Source organism: Enhydra lutris, unplaced genomic scaffold (genome assembly GCF_002288905.1).
Source record: "Enhydra lutris kenyoni isolate GAN:26980312 unplaced genomic scaffold, ASM228890v2 scaffoldscaffold12, whole genome shotgun sequence".
NCBI classification, from domain to species: Eukaryota; Metazoa; Chordata; class Mammalia; order Carnivora; family Mustelidae; genus Enhydra; species Enhydra lutris.
In genome coordinates, this window is record NW_019154096.1 from 31,723,482 (window position 1) to 31,738,734 (window position 15,253).

The window sequence follows — 15,253 nt, forward strand, 5'->3', positions numbered from 1 at the left end:
ACTAATGTATCATATGAGAAATCAAGAGAGGTTACCTCTGGGGAAATGAGTGATGAAAAGGGGGCACAAAATGATTCTTGATCGCGGGCTTATGAGTTTGAGCCCCATGTTGGCTTATGAGTTAGAGATTTCTTAAAAATAAAATCTTAAAAAAAAATAAAAGGGACACAAAATGAACTTCTGGGGGGTGTAGTTGTATACTGTTTTTTGAGCTGGGTGTCAGTTACACAGATGTATTCAGTGTGTAAAACTGTCAAGCTGGACAGTTACCATTTGTACCTTTTCCCTTAAATATAGTATTCTTCAAAAAGAAAGTACATATTAAAAGAAAATTCCTGAGTCCCAGTTCTGCCAAGATAAAGTAGTCCCATTCCTCCCAGGTTCTCCCTCTTACAACTAAAATATTGTTGCCATAACACAACAAACAAGCATGGAACTACACTGGCAGTTGTAAGGGCAAAGGATCTATGGGATTTAAGGAATGATATAATAGAGGGTTCCTTGGGTTTCCTTGTTGCTTCCTATATATCCCAGTCAGGGTGCCACGGAAGCCTCAGCCTTGAACCGCCAATAGGCATAAACCAAAAACAAACAAACAAAACAACCCCAAATGAAATAAAACAAAAACTCCAAAAGACAACAAATCAAACCTAAACAAAACAAAACAAAAAACCCCCAAACCTCTCCAAGGAAAATGGCTACCTTTACCCAAAGGACTAGGGAAAACTTGACCTAACAATAGAAAACTCTTTAGCAATGCCCATCTTACTTCTGCTGAATACCAAAGGGAAAACCATACCCAGCCACAACTGTGGTTCTATTAGAACTGAGCCAGAAATTGAACTTCCAGACTCCCTCCCCACCCCACCCACCCCCTCTACTTCACTGAAGCAGACAGCACTCTGTTCCCCACTCTGGTGATGCCAAGCAAAGAGGTAATCTTCCATTTCTCTCCAGCAGAATGAGGCAGTGCTCCCATTCCCCTGCTGGGATGTCACTGACCAGCTCAGTGGGGAGCTAGTCTTCCAGGTCCTGACTGGTGGAAGCAATCAGTGCTCCAGTTCCTAACATGAGAGACTCAGTGAGGTCTAGTGAGGAGCTGAGTTTCCACCTCCACTCAGCATCACAAGGGGGAATGAGGTAGGGGTAGGCAGTGCCAGTTGGCACTTCCATTTTCTCCTTCCCCTCCCCTGGTGTTATGGTGTCAGCAGAGCCCTGTGGGAGGTAGTAAGCTCCCTCCCCTAGCCTGCCACAACAACATGGTAGGAATCAGCCCTTCCTTCCCCAATCCTTGGTGGCAATGGGAGCCAGCAGGAAGCTGAACACACACATGCCCACCTGTCCCTCTGCTGCACCAGGGGGATTGCTTGTGGAAAAAATATTAATAGGATAAAGAAACTCATAAGATAATGTCCAAAATGTTTGGGATACATGAAAAAAAAAATCACTCATATCCCAAGAACCAGGAAAACCACAGTATGAATGAGAACAGGCAATCAACACTGAGATGATCAGATGTTAGAATTATCCTACAAGGATTTTAAAGCAGCCGTCATAAAAGTGCTTCAACAAACCATTATGAATTCCCTTAAAGCAAATGGAAAAAAAAATAGAAAATATCATCAAATAAATAGAACATATAAAAAAAGAACCCAATGGAAATTATAAAAATGAAAAATTTAACAACAAATAAAAACTTGCAGGATGGGCTCAATCGTGGAATGGAAATGACAGAGGAATCCGAGAACTTGAGAATAATTCAAATAGGATTTATCTAATCTAATCAAAGGAGAGAAAATAAACTGGAAAAAAAGTAACAGAATCTCAGGAACTTGGATGACGTTATCAGAAGAATCAATATTTTATCACCAGAGTCCCAGAAAAGAGAGAGATAAGGCCTTAAAAAAACAAAACAAAACAAAACACAACCTCAAAGAAGTAAAGGCTGAAGACTTTCAAAATTTGGTGAAAAACATGAACATTGGATTCAAGAACCAGAATGAATCCCAAGTAGGAGAAGCCCAAAGAAATACATAACAAAATATATCATGACTAAACTTCTGAAAGTTACAGAGGAAGAGAAAAGATCTTGAAAATTTCCAGAAGGAAACAGTCTGTAGGGGATCACTGATTTGAACAACAGAGAATTTCTCATCTGCAATCATGGAGGCCAGAAGGGCAAAACATTTTTCAAGTACTAAAAGAAAAGAATTGTCATCAGTAGCTTCTTTACGGAGAGAAAGTTTCCTTTAGGAATGAATGGGGAAATAAGAGAGTCTCAGATGAAGGAATACTAGGAGAATATTTTGCTAGCAAGCCTACTCTTAGAGAATGGCTGAAAGAAATTTTCTAAGCAGAGATGAAGTGAAAATAGAAGTCTTGGAGCTTCAGAAAAGAAAAAAGAACATTGCAGTGAATAAAAATAGGAGTAAATATAATAGACTGTCTTACTACTCAAGAGTTTCTTAAATTATAGTTGATGTTTGAAGCAAAAATTATGATACCATCTGATGTGGTTCTCAATGTATGTAGAGGAAATCCTTACAAAAATATATTTAAAAGTAGGGAAGGTAAATGGACTTAAATGTAAGTGAGTTTTCTAAATTTCATTCCAAATAGTATAAGGTCAATACAAATAGACTGTGATAAGCTATGCATGTATATTGTAATACCTAGAACAAACACTAAAATAACTATAAAAAGTGATATATTAAAAAAATCATAAATCAGGATGAAATTTAAAAATGTTTAATCTACAGGAAGGTGATTAAAGTAAAACAGAGACATGAAAAACTGAAGAAACAAAACAAAAAAATAGCAGACTTCAACTCTTATATTAATAATTATCTTAAATATAAATGTTCTAAATATACTGGTTAAAGACAGAGATTGGCACAGTGGATTAAAAGACATGCTCAAATAGGTTGAAAATAAAGAATTGAAAAGTTATGCCATGCAAACATTAATTAAAAAAAAAGTTCTGACTATATTAGTATCAGATAAAGTAGACTTTAGAACAGTGAAAATTATTACAAAGAGGGACATTAAATGATGACAAAAGGATCAATCCACAGCAAGACATAACAATGCTAAAAGTATATCCACCAAACAAATGAGTCTCAAAATGCAGAAGGAGAAGGTAATCGAGCTGAAAGGAGAAATAGACAAATCCATAATTATAGTTGGGACTCCAACATCCCACTCTCAGCAACTTATAGAACTATCCAAAAGCAAAGAAGCAAGAATATAAAGGAACTCAACAACATAACCAATACTATCTAAATGACATATATAGAATGCTCCACACAGCAACAGAAGAAAACACAATTTTTTTCAAACATGAATGGAATTCACAAAGACAGTCCATATCCTGGAACATAAAGTAAATTTCAACACACTTAAAATAATCAAAATCATAGAATATGATCTTTGACCAGAATGGAATCTTATCAGAAAGAGAAAATTTTTTTTACTACAAATTATTTGCAAATATTTACTTTTCCAGTGTAAATCATTACAAATATATCTCAAGAGGAACTTCATTTACCTAATGTGAAAGAATGGTGTAACTTATAAAAAATAAACATATATTTCTGCATGGAAGAAGAAAGATGCTTCTCTGGGTTTGAAGTCAGCAATGTAATTCATTGCTAGTATGAATCTTGGAGAAGCTATGACCTCTCTTTGCTTTTGTGTTTTACTTTGGTCTCCAAGAGACCTAAAGGGCAGGTCTTGAAGGATTTCAGTTCTCCAGTTCTGTATTCTTCCAGGAACAAGTGAACCAACCTGATGTGAAGGCCTAATGTATAGCTACAGTAATCAAGAAAGTGTCATATTGTTGGAGGAATAGACCCATTAATTAACGGAATAGAATAGAAAACCCAGAAATTGATACACAAACATACACAACTGATGATTAATAAATGTGCAGGAGTAATTCAGTGCAGTAAGTACAGCCATTTTAACAATTGGTGCTAGAACAGCCATGGGGGGGGGGAAGGAATCTCGACCTAAATCTTACACCTTAACTTAACTCAAATAGATTATGGACTTAAATGTAAAGTATGAGCTAAAAATCTTTCAGATATGCACAAAGAAGAAAATCTTCAGGATCTAGGGCTAGGCAAAGAGGTCCTAGACTTGACACCTAAGACGTGATCCATAAAAGGAAAAGTCAATAAATTGAACATAATCAAAATTAAAAATGTTTGCTTTATGAAAGACCCCATTAAGAATTGAAAAGACAAGCTAAAGACCTACAGAAAACATTTTCAGATTACCTATTTGAGGCCTCATTTTTAGAATATATGTAGAATCCTTATAATCAACAATAAAAGAATCCAATCCAATTAGAAAATGGGTGAAAGACATGAACAGACGTTTCACTGAAGAGGATAGGTTCATGGGAAGATGTTTAACATCACTGGCCTTTGGAGAATACAAAGTAAACTCAAATGAGGTATCACTACACACCTATCAGAAAACTAAAATGAAAAACGGTAGTGACACCAGATACCGGTGAGGATGAGGAGGATCCGGGCCTCTTATCCATTGCTGCTGGGAATGCACAATGGTATGGCTACTCTGGAAAGCATCTTGACAATTTCTTATGAAACTAAGCATCCAACAACCAAACACCGAGCAATTGTACTCTTGGGCGTTTATTCTAGAGAAATAAAAACATGCTTGCACGGAAGCTGGATACAAATGTTCATAGCAGATTTATTTATAATTGCTCAATACTGGAAGTAATCCAGACATTCTTTAATGGATGAGTAGTTAAACAAGCTTTGGTATACTACGATGGAACATTACTTGGAAATATAAAGAAGCAAGTAATTAATACATGTAACAATTTCGATGACACTTTAGAGAACTATGGCTGAGTGAAAAAAACACTGTAAAAAGTTATATACTGCATGATTCCATTTATATTACATTCTTGAAATGATGAAATTATAGAAATGGAGAAGAGATTAGTGGTTGGCAAGAGTTAAAGAGGGACTGGAAGTGAGAAGGAAGTAGGTCTGTTCATTAAAGGGAAACAGGAAGATCTTTCTGGTGATGGAAATGTTATGTATCTTGTTATGTCTTGATGCTATCAATGTCAATATCCTAGCCGTGATATCATACTATAATTTTATAAGATGTTATCATTGGGGGAAACTGGGCAAAGGATACATGGGGTCTTTCTGTGTTATTTCTTACAACTTGTGAATCTACAATTATCTCATAAAAATTTAATTTAAAAATAAATGATAACACAGAAACAAAGATTGAGTTCAAGAGTTAAAAAGTTAAAAAAAATATTCTCAGGAAACTTCTGGTACCTTGAAGAGGGAAGTAATAGTTCTTTGACATTTAGCCCAGTTTATTCTCTGATAATTTTTCTCATTATAGACTCTGTGACTACACATATTATATTTTATATAGTGTATTGTTAAAATAGATTTTTAAATTTATTTTTCAGGATTGACTTATTAATCTCTGTGGCTTGCTTACTTTTGTTTCTGTGATTGTGTCTTTATTTTCACTTCTACTTTGTGTGTGTGTGATTTCACCCCTTTTTTTCCTTTATTAATTTGGTGAGTTTTCTTTCTTCCTTTTTTTAAGATTTTATTTAGTATTTGAGACAGAGAGAGAAAGAGCATGAGTGGGGTGGGGGAGGGGAGAGACAGAGGGAGAAGCAGATTCCCTACTGAGTGGGGAGCCTTACATGGCGCTCCATCCCAGGACTCCATCCCAGGACCCTGAGGATCATGACCTGAGCAGAGGCAGAGGCTTAACCCACTGAGCCACCCAGGCGCTCTTGGTTAGCTTTTCTTTTTTCAAGAAAACTAGGTTTTGTTTTTTCCTAAGAACCTGCTTTTGAATGTACTAATTCTTCTGTCTCTTATTTTGTAATTGATTAATTTGTGCTTTTATCCTGACTAATGCCTTTCTTCTGCTTTCCCTATGCCTAATATTTTGTTCTTTGTGTAACTTTTAAATTGAGTTATTTTCATTTGTTCTCATTTAGTCAAGTAGATCAAGGCTATAAAATTTCTTCTGGGCTCTGTTTTAACTGTACCCATGTATTATCATTAGCGGCCTGTGTATCGTTGCTCTTTTCCACATACTCATTTTCACCGTTTTTGCTTGGACCACAGGTGTTCAGAAGAAGATCAGTCACATCCTTGGTTCGTGACACACTCTTATTGGTCTATGCATGGCCCTTTTCTGTTCTGTATTCATCTGTTGGGTATTTGTTTGCTTTTAATAATAAAGTCCTATGAACCTGAGACGCAGTGAAAAACTAGAACTTTCATAACAGTTTGTACCCATCCTTGGGATCCTGCCATACTCTTCCTCTTACTTCCTTTCACTTCAACTAGGCATCATTATAAATCTTAGGCCACCCTGTTTTTGCTTCCCCGCTTGTTTTTTACAACAGGTTTTTTGAGATGTAATTCACATACTGTACGGTTCACCAATTTAAGGTATACAATTCAATGCTTTTTATATATTTGGAGTTGTGCAGTCATAACCAAAAATTTGACAAAAATATGTCACCCCAAGCCCATCAGCAGCCACTCCCAGGTCTCCTCTTCTTCAAGGTTTTGCCAACAACTAATTTTCTTCCTGTCTCTAAGGATTAGCCTATTTCAAACATTTCATGCAAATACAAAAACACGAAATACAAAATGTGGCCTTTTATAACTGGCTTCTTTCACTTAGCATAATGTTTTCAAAGCTCCGCCATGGGATGACGTGTATCATACATTATTTGTTTTTATGGCCAGATAATATGCCATTGTATGGATCTATGGCATTGTATGTATCCATTCATGAGTTCGTGGGAATTTGAGTTGTTTCCACTTTTTTACTATTATGAATAATGCTGTCATGGCCATTCATAAACAAGTTTTTGTGGGGACACATGTTTCATTTTGCTTGAGTCTATATCTAAGAGTGGAATTGCTGGGTTCACAGAGCAACCCAATGTTCAACCTTTTAAGGATGTGTCAAACAGTGTCCCAAAGTGGCAACACTGTTACACATTCCCTCTAGCAATGTAAGAAGGTTCTCATTTCTCCAGATCTTCACCAACACTTATTTTCTGTCTTTTCATTGTAGCTACCTTAGTAGATGTGAAGTATTTTATTGTACTTTTGGTTTGCATTTTCTTAATGACTAATGATATTGAACATTTTTTTTTCATGTGCTTATCTTCCTTCTGCTAAGATCTTTTGCTCCCTTTTTAATTGGGTTACTTATTATTTTTTTATTATTGAGTTATAAAAATTCAACTTTTCTGGATACAAGTCCCTTATCAAGTATGGGATTTGAAAATATTTTCTCCTAATCTGTGGGTTGTCTTTCTCCTTTCTGGATGTTATCATTTGCATCACAGCACATAGCAGCTTTTAATTTTGATAAAATTCTATTTATCTAATTTTTCTTTCATAGATTATGCATCTAGTATTCAATCTAAAAAAATCATTGCCTAGCCCAAGGTCATGCTCTACTCCTGTATTTTCTTCTAAGAGTTTAATAGCTTTAGCTCCTACATTGATACCTATGATTCATTTTGAGTTAATGTTTATGTATGGTATGAGGAAAGGACCTAATTTCATTATTTTGCATGTAAGTATCTAGTTGTCCCAGGGCTCTTTGTTAAAAAGACTATTTTTTCTCCTATTTTATTGTCTTGGTACTCTTGTTGAGAATTCATTGAAAAGCTGATCCTAAAATTCACATGGAAATACAAGGGACTAAGAATAGTCAAAGCAATTTTGATAAATGGAATAGAATTGAGAGTCTAGAAATAAAGTTAATCAAGATTACTTTAATTATACTTGGTCTCTTGCCAAAAGTAAAGTTGGGATTTTGATGAAGATTGTGTTGATTCTATAGACTGATTTGAGGAATATTGGTGTCTTATCTATATTGTCTTTCAAGCCATAAACATAGGATGTCTCTCCATTTATTTAGATCTTTACTTTCTTTCAACAATATTTTGAAGTTTCAGTGTATAAGTCCTGCACTTCTTTGTTAAATTTATTCTTAAATATTTTGTTCTTTTTGATGCTATTGTAAATGGAATTGTTTTCCTAATTTCATTTTCGTATTGGTTATTGCTAGTTTATAAGAATATGATCAATTTTTATATTGATTTGTGTCTTGCAATGTTCCTAAATTCCTCTATTAGTTTCAGTAGGATTTGAGTGAATTCTTTAGGATTTTCTATATACAAGATCATGTTACCTGCAAATAGAGATAATTTTACATCTTCCTTTCCAGCAGAAATTCCATTTATTTATTTATTTTTTTTCTTGCCTAATTCCTCTGGCTGGAACCAGCAGTACAATGTTGAGTTAAAGTTTGAAAGCAGGTTCCTTGTCTTGTTTCTGATCTTAGGGGAAAGCACCCAATCTTTCACCTTAACTATGATTTTAGCTGTCTCACTACTATTTTCAGTATAGTTCAGTTGCATCTACAGTCATACTTCTAACATTATATTGTTTAGCATTTGCTTTTAATAACTTTATTAAAAGGGGATCAGTATATCCTCTTCTGGTACTCACTTTTCTCACTCAATATGATATTTTATAGATATGGGCATATTGTTGCCTATGCTGTGATTCATTTGTTTTGACTGCTACATAATATCCCATGGTGTAAACATGTCACAATTTATTTAGTCATTATTCTATCGATAGATATTTTGGTTGTCTCCATGGTTTTGCTATTATGAAGAACGCTATTATATAGTATACCTCAGGGTACATTTTCAAGAATTTCTCTTGGGAACATGCTTAGAGGTGGACTTGCTATGAGAACATTCAATTTTATAAGATAATGCCACGTTATTTTCTAATGTGATTCTACAAATGTAGATTTCCACTAGTGATATATAAAGGTTTAGTTGATCTATATTTTCTCCATCTTTTTGCCCCCAAAATGACTGTAAAATGCTGTCACATCTTGAGCTTAGTTCATACTTTCCTGATGACTTAACAGGGCTGAACATTTTTCCACGGATGGGCTTCATTTAACATTGGGTGGGTGTTTTTCCAAAGGTGTTGATTTTCCTGTATTTACGAGCTTCACATGTGTGGATCCAGGGAGCTCCCACTTGCACTGGAAGAGCCCAAGGGCAGAAAGAAATGTGCTGGCACATGCCTTCTTTATCCAGATTCCACCATCTTGAAGTCAGCCCAAGCCTCATAGAACTGTCTCTTTGGCATGGCTGAATTCAGGAGTGAGCCTGAGAAGGCTTGAATTGGGGAATCACGTGTACCTTCCACAAACCCATGTTTGTTGTTTCACTCTTTGATCCCAAAATGAGAGTTTTAAAAATAAATAATAGATGAGTTTATCCCATTAGTATATTTAATGATATGATATGATACGTTTGGTTTCAGTTCTGTCATATTATTTTATATTATGCTTTTTGATTTTAATGCTTCCTTTAAGTCTTCATGGCCTGTATTTTTGTGGTTTGCTTTGTGTATAGGTATTCTCGCTAATAATTTGGAAGGTTTATGGAATACATTTAGCTCCTTTAGTGGTTACCTTGTAACTATATACAATATTCTTTTATGTCTTACTTCTTGAATTATAACTTAAGAGAATTCCAAAGGAATTCTGAGCTACCTGGGTAGCTCAGGTGGTTAAGCATCTGACTCTGGATTTCTGCTCAGGTCATGATCTCGGGGTTGTGAGATCCAGCCCTGAACTGGGCTCTGCGCTGGGAATGAAACCTGCTTAAGATTCTCTCTCTCCTTCTCCTTCTGCCCTTCCAAAAAAAAAAATTCAAGGGAAAAAACAAGGAAATTAGTTTCTTTTCTCTACCTCACTTTCTTTCTTCCATGTCTATTTGGGTGTGTGATTTTTAGTTTCTTTATACTATAAACAATAGTCTTCTACACTGATCATGTGATTTATCAGTGTTTGATGTGCTGATCCCCTTCTCCAAACGTATGTGCTTATTTTTGTGCTTCTTAGAGCTTAGGTTGTACTTTTGATAGAAGAACTTATGTGTGTCTTCAATTCTGAAAGACCATTGCCTGATAACTCCCCAAATGTTTCTCTTCCCAGCCTCTTGACGTCTCATGAACTCCTGATGGACCTGGTGGGAGAGCCTTGTCTTGGGCTGCACTTTCTCCACCTGTTTTGTGGTTTTTACTTCAAGCTCATCTCCAGCAGGTGTTGTTTCTCATCTGGGAGATGTGGGTCTCATCGTCCTCTCTGCCACAGGGCTGGCTATGTTCCTGGACCTAAGCAGGCTTATTGTAATTATTTTCCTTGGGGTCTAGTAGCTGGGGTGACATATGGCTTTAGGACTCGCTGGCCCATGTGGAGCAGATTGAGAGTTCTGACTTCCCATGGTGGTCTCCTCTCTCACTCATGGCCCAGGGAAGCTGGCCCGGTCTTATGAGGGCTGGGTGGTGGTTTTCTTGTTTTCATTAACTGAAGGGACTTTACCAGGTTCCTGGCTCTAGGCAGAAAGATCATTCTTAGCCTCTTTTGTGCACAGGGCCTGTTGCCTCACCTCCGCATCCCTCATGGGTGCTGAAACATAGCATTTTGTCCAGTTCTTATACCTCCCATACCAGTGGTTCCTACTGCTCTGGCTTTGAATTTTCTTGCGTTTCTGGCATGGGAGGATTGGTCCTTTCTTATGTTTGAGTTCATTGACATGGTGGTAAATTTGTTTGTGTTACGTTTTAGCCATAGTTTTCCCGTGTTTGTAGTGGGTGTGATGGTTTTATCTTCCATAGAGAGCAGAGGTGATGGCGATTCTGTTTGGAGGGACTGGCATGTGCACCTGGGCAGCTAGAAAGAGCACTAAAGGCAAAATTCCTGGAGGCGCCTGAGAAGGGAAGTCTGGGAGAAGACCCCAGAGGACACGGGTGACCTGCCTAGTACCCCTATGAGGGCAGCTCGCTAACTCAAGTGATGTATCAGACTGGGCTGTAGTTACCCTGAACCTTGGGGAGCAGCCCTGATCGGCTCAGCTACCTTCTTTGAGGGGTAATTTGGGGGAAATAAATGAAAAAGGCCTACTTTCTACATTAGGGACCACCCCAAAGGCGAAGACAAAAAAAGTAGGGACGTCAATAACAGGAAATTGGAGCAAGAGGTGACCATGAGTGAGGACCTACGAGAACTTTCGAAAATCTTGGAGGAGGATATTAAGCCTTCCACAAGATGTGAGGTAAAGTTGGAGTCAATTTTATTTACTATTCAAGGGGTGACACTGATAACCTCCAGGCTATGTGCATTTGCCACAGTGCCTTGTTTGTTCTCCGTGACAGTGCTGTGAACTAGAACAATGATCCCATCTCCTGGAGCACTGGTTCTCAACCAGAGGGGATTTTGGCCCCTAGGGAGCATTTGCCAATGCAAGCAGGCAGTTTTTTGGACCGTCACAACTGGGGCAAGGGAAGGATGTTTTTGGTTTCTCGTGTGTAGGGGCTGAGGGTGTGCCACACCTAGCTGGCGCAGAACAGACCTCTCAACAAAGAATTCTCCAGTCCCAAATGTCAATAGTGCCAAGGTCAAGAAAGCCTGATCTAGAGCAGGTCACCAGGCTTTCGAGACCTCACTTGACCCGGGCTGTGTCCGCTCTGGAGAATCAGGAGCGGCAATGATAACTCACGGTAACTAACAGCTGTCTCAGTCCGCTGGAGCAGCCATAACGAAATACCACAGACCGGTGGCTTCAACACCAGAAACATGTTCTCTCACAGCTCCGGAAGCTAGAAACGCAAGATCAAGTTGCCAGCCTGGCCATTTTCTGGTGAGGCTGTGTTCCTGGCTTGTGGACAGCCACCTTCTCACTTGTCCTCACAGACTTCTCATCTGTGGGCATGGTTGTGGTGGGTGGGTGGGCGTGTGAGAAGGGCTGGAGGGCTCCGGGGTCTTCTCTTGGAAGGACACTCATCCTGTTGGATCACGGCCCCACTGTTAGGATCTTATTTTCTCCTCATGATCTCCTAAAGGCTCTGTGTCCAAATACGGTCACACCGGGAGTTGGCGCTTCAGTATATCTGGGGGGAGACACAGGTCAGTCCATAGCACCTGCTTTCTCAGTGCTAGCCCTTGTTCTGAGTGCCTTCCGGGTGCTGCTGTCATTTCATTACACAGACGTGGAAATTGAGATGTAGGAAAAGGTCAGGGACTCACCCACTGTCACAAGCATGCCGGAGTGGAGCCAGGAAGCTCTCCCGGGTGGAATTCTCCAGAGTCTGTACTCTCCACCACTGGGCTGCACTTCTCGGAAGGGCTTAGGTGTGGATCTAGGTTTCCCAGTCTGTCCTGAGCTCTACCCCGTAGCTCACCTCTTTTTATAAGTTCATAGCCCAAGGGCACGGGGGGTAGCACAGTTTGTTAAGCCCTTAAGCATCCAATTCTTGGTTTCAGCTCAGGTATGATCTCAGGGTCATGAGATTGAGCCCCATGTCGTGCTCCAAGCTCATCATGGAGTCTACTTAAGACTATCTCCTCCTAGGGCGCCTGGGTGGCTCAGTAGGTTAAAGCCTCTGCCTTTGGCTCAGGTCATGATCCCAGGATCCTGGGATCGAGCCCCGCATCGGGCTCTCTGCTCACTTGGCAGGGAGCCTGCTTCCTCCTCTCTCTCTGCCTGCCTCTCTGCCTACTTGTGATCTCTGTCTGTCAAATCAATCAATCAACCAATAAATAAAATCTTTAAAAAAAAAAAAGACTCTGTCCTCCCTCTGACCCTCCCCACTGCATGTCTCTCTTTCTCTAAAATAAATAAATAAATCTTATTTAAAAAAAAAAAAGCCCAGGTTTATAGCACAATATATGGTCTCAGAATAAATAAAAAAAGTTTTACACCACAGCTTGAGCGTAAATCAGAGATATTTGTTAATGTGTCAAAAGAGATTAACCTTGTCTAGAGGAAGCTACCGAGAGCACGGGGGACTACTACCACAGTTGGACTCACGTACCTCCATCCCAGCTCCCCCAGGCTTGGACTCGGAGTCAGTGTGGTCCTGGAGGGGGCACCTGGGGCAACAGCTTCCAGATTTGCAGGTCACATAGAGACAATATGGTTCTTTGGGACTGCAGCTGGGGCCTCCAGCTTTCTAATGAGGGCAGAGGGAGCCGCTCCTTCAGTACGTGGTTTGGCAGTGGCATTCTGGGACTCATTCCTGGAAGGTGAGCCTATAGCCTCCTCCTCCAGCCCTTTCAGGGACATTGTAAGCACCCAATTCCCTGTACTAAGTCACTTTCTGTTTGATGTATCCGGAGTGGTGTCAACCATTTGCTCATGCAGGTTGACTAACACCCGCCTGGTGGGGGCAGGGGTGGGGTGCATGGGGAGCCACTGTGGGAGATTGCTTTGCAGCCCAGGAGTGGATGACAGTCAGGGATCCTGGGAGAGAGTGGGACTGGCACTAGCATATCTCTTGAGAGCCACAATGAGAGACAAAAAAAGACACTGAGCTGAAAGTTGGAAGATCTGAGTTCCTAATTGCCCCCTCCTCTTTGCTTGATATGGAGCTTTGGCACGTCTGTTCCTCTTTCTTGGACTCAGGCATCTCCCTCAGTCCCGCTCTCAGCTCAGGCATTCTGTGGCATCGGGCCTGGAATAACCAAGGGGAGCTCGCGGGGGGGTGGGAACGCAGGCTGGGATTTACAGCAGAGCCCTCCTTAAATGTCACCGTGCGCGGTTTTCCCATTTAGAGGGTGACTGACAGCCACAAGCAACCTAACGAGATTGCTGCTCTGCTCCTTCTCTTAGCAGACAGAGCATCTCACAGGCTGGAAACCAAGAGGTGCCTCGGGGAAAGGAGGCAGGAGCAAATGGCACCATTTACCAACTAGTCACAGGTCTGGGCTCTGACAAGAAGCAATTATTCATGACAAGGCTTCTGAAGAAAGGGGCAGTTGGGCTCCAGGGCCCCCAGTGGAGCTCCCCCAGCTCCCTGTGAGAAGGGGCCGGATTTCTATGGTGGTTGCTGCAGGCTACCTCCCCTTAGCTCTGGACCACTGTGGCTCCGAGGAAACAGCGAGGGGAGAGGGCAGCTGCTGGACATAGTAGAGAGATCTTGGGACTGAGGACATAATCTGGTCCTAATGCCAGCTCTGCTGCTGGTGTGCTGTGTGGTTTGGAGCCTATTCGTCTCTCTGGGCTTCTGTGGCTGTTACACAATAAGGGAATAGGTTTTCATTCTGTAAAGGGCAGGGTCTGTCTGCTGTGTTTCACCCCTTATGTCCAGCACCCGGAACAGTGCCTGACCCGTGGTAGGTTTTTGATCAGTGTTACCAGAAAGAATGAAATGGGTCCTAGAGCAGTGGCAACACCTGGAAATGGTTTTAAGCAGAAAGAAAAGTCAAGTTCTAGTGGGACTTTAGATAACCACCCTGGCTGCCTTGAGGATGATGAGACAGAGGACGACTACAGTCAGGAAAGCCAGGAAACACTAGGGCTACTGCAACAAAATGATGCATGTAAAATGAAGGACGAATAAGCTCAGTATTTGAGAGCTGGTGATGGCAAGGGCTATGCCTTGCAAACACTTATGTGTCCTTCGGGATACACACATACACTCTGATGCCATCCTTACAAGGGTCTGGGGACGGGGGCAGGGCAGGGGTCAGAAAGTAGAATGCAGAGAGGGGAAGCACATGGTCCCTGGGGGAGCTGGAGAGTGGCACATGCAGGCCTGGAAGCAGACCTGGAGAAGACAGTTACCGTAGTCGCAGAGGAAGTGTAAATGAAAACTGTAGCAAGATACACCCGGTAGTATGCCTGCAACGAGAAAGACTGATCACAACAAGCACTGGCAAGTTATGGGGAGAGACAGGGAATAACCGATGCGCTGCTGGTGGGGACTCAAGATGGTACAACCACTTAGGAAAACAGCTCGGCAGATCCTAATAGAATGAAACAGCCATTTATGGAGAAACTCCTCTCCCAAGTATTTACCCAAGAAAAACAAAAATGTGTTCACAAAAAGCCTTGTTCATGAATGTTCATAGCCATCTTATTAAAAAAGAAGTCAAAACACTATGAACAACCCAAGTGTCTATCAACAGGTGAACGGATCAATGGATTGTGTGACCGTACAATGCAATACTTAGCTCTTAGCACTAAGAGAGAGAGCATGGAAAGGAGTACAGGCATCAAGAGTGTTCTTGAAAACAGACTCCTGAGCATCCGAAGCCAGACCCAAAAGGATAGGAATTGTATCCTACGATTCCATGTATAGGAAACTCTGGAAAAGTCTGATCC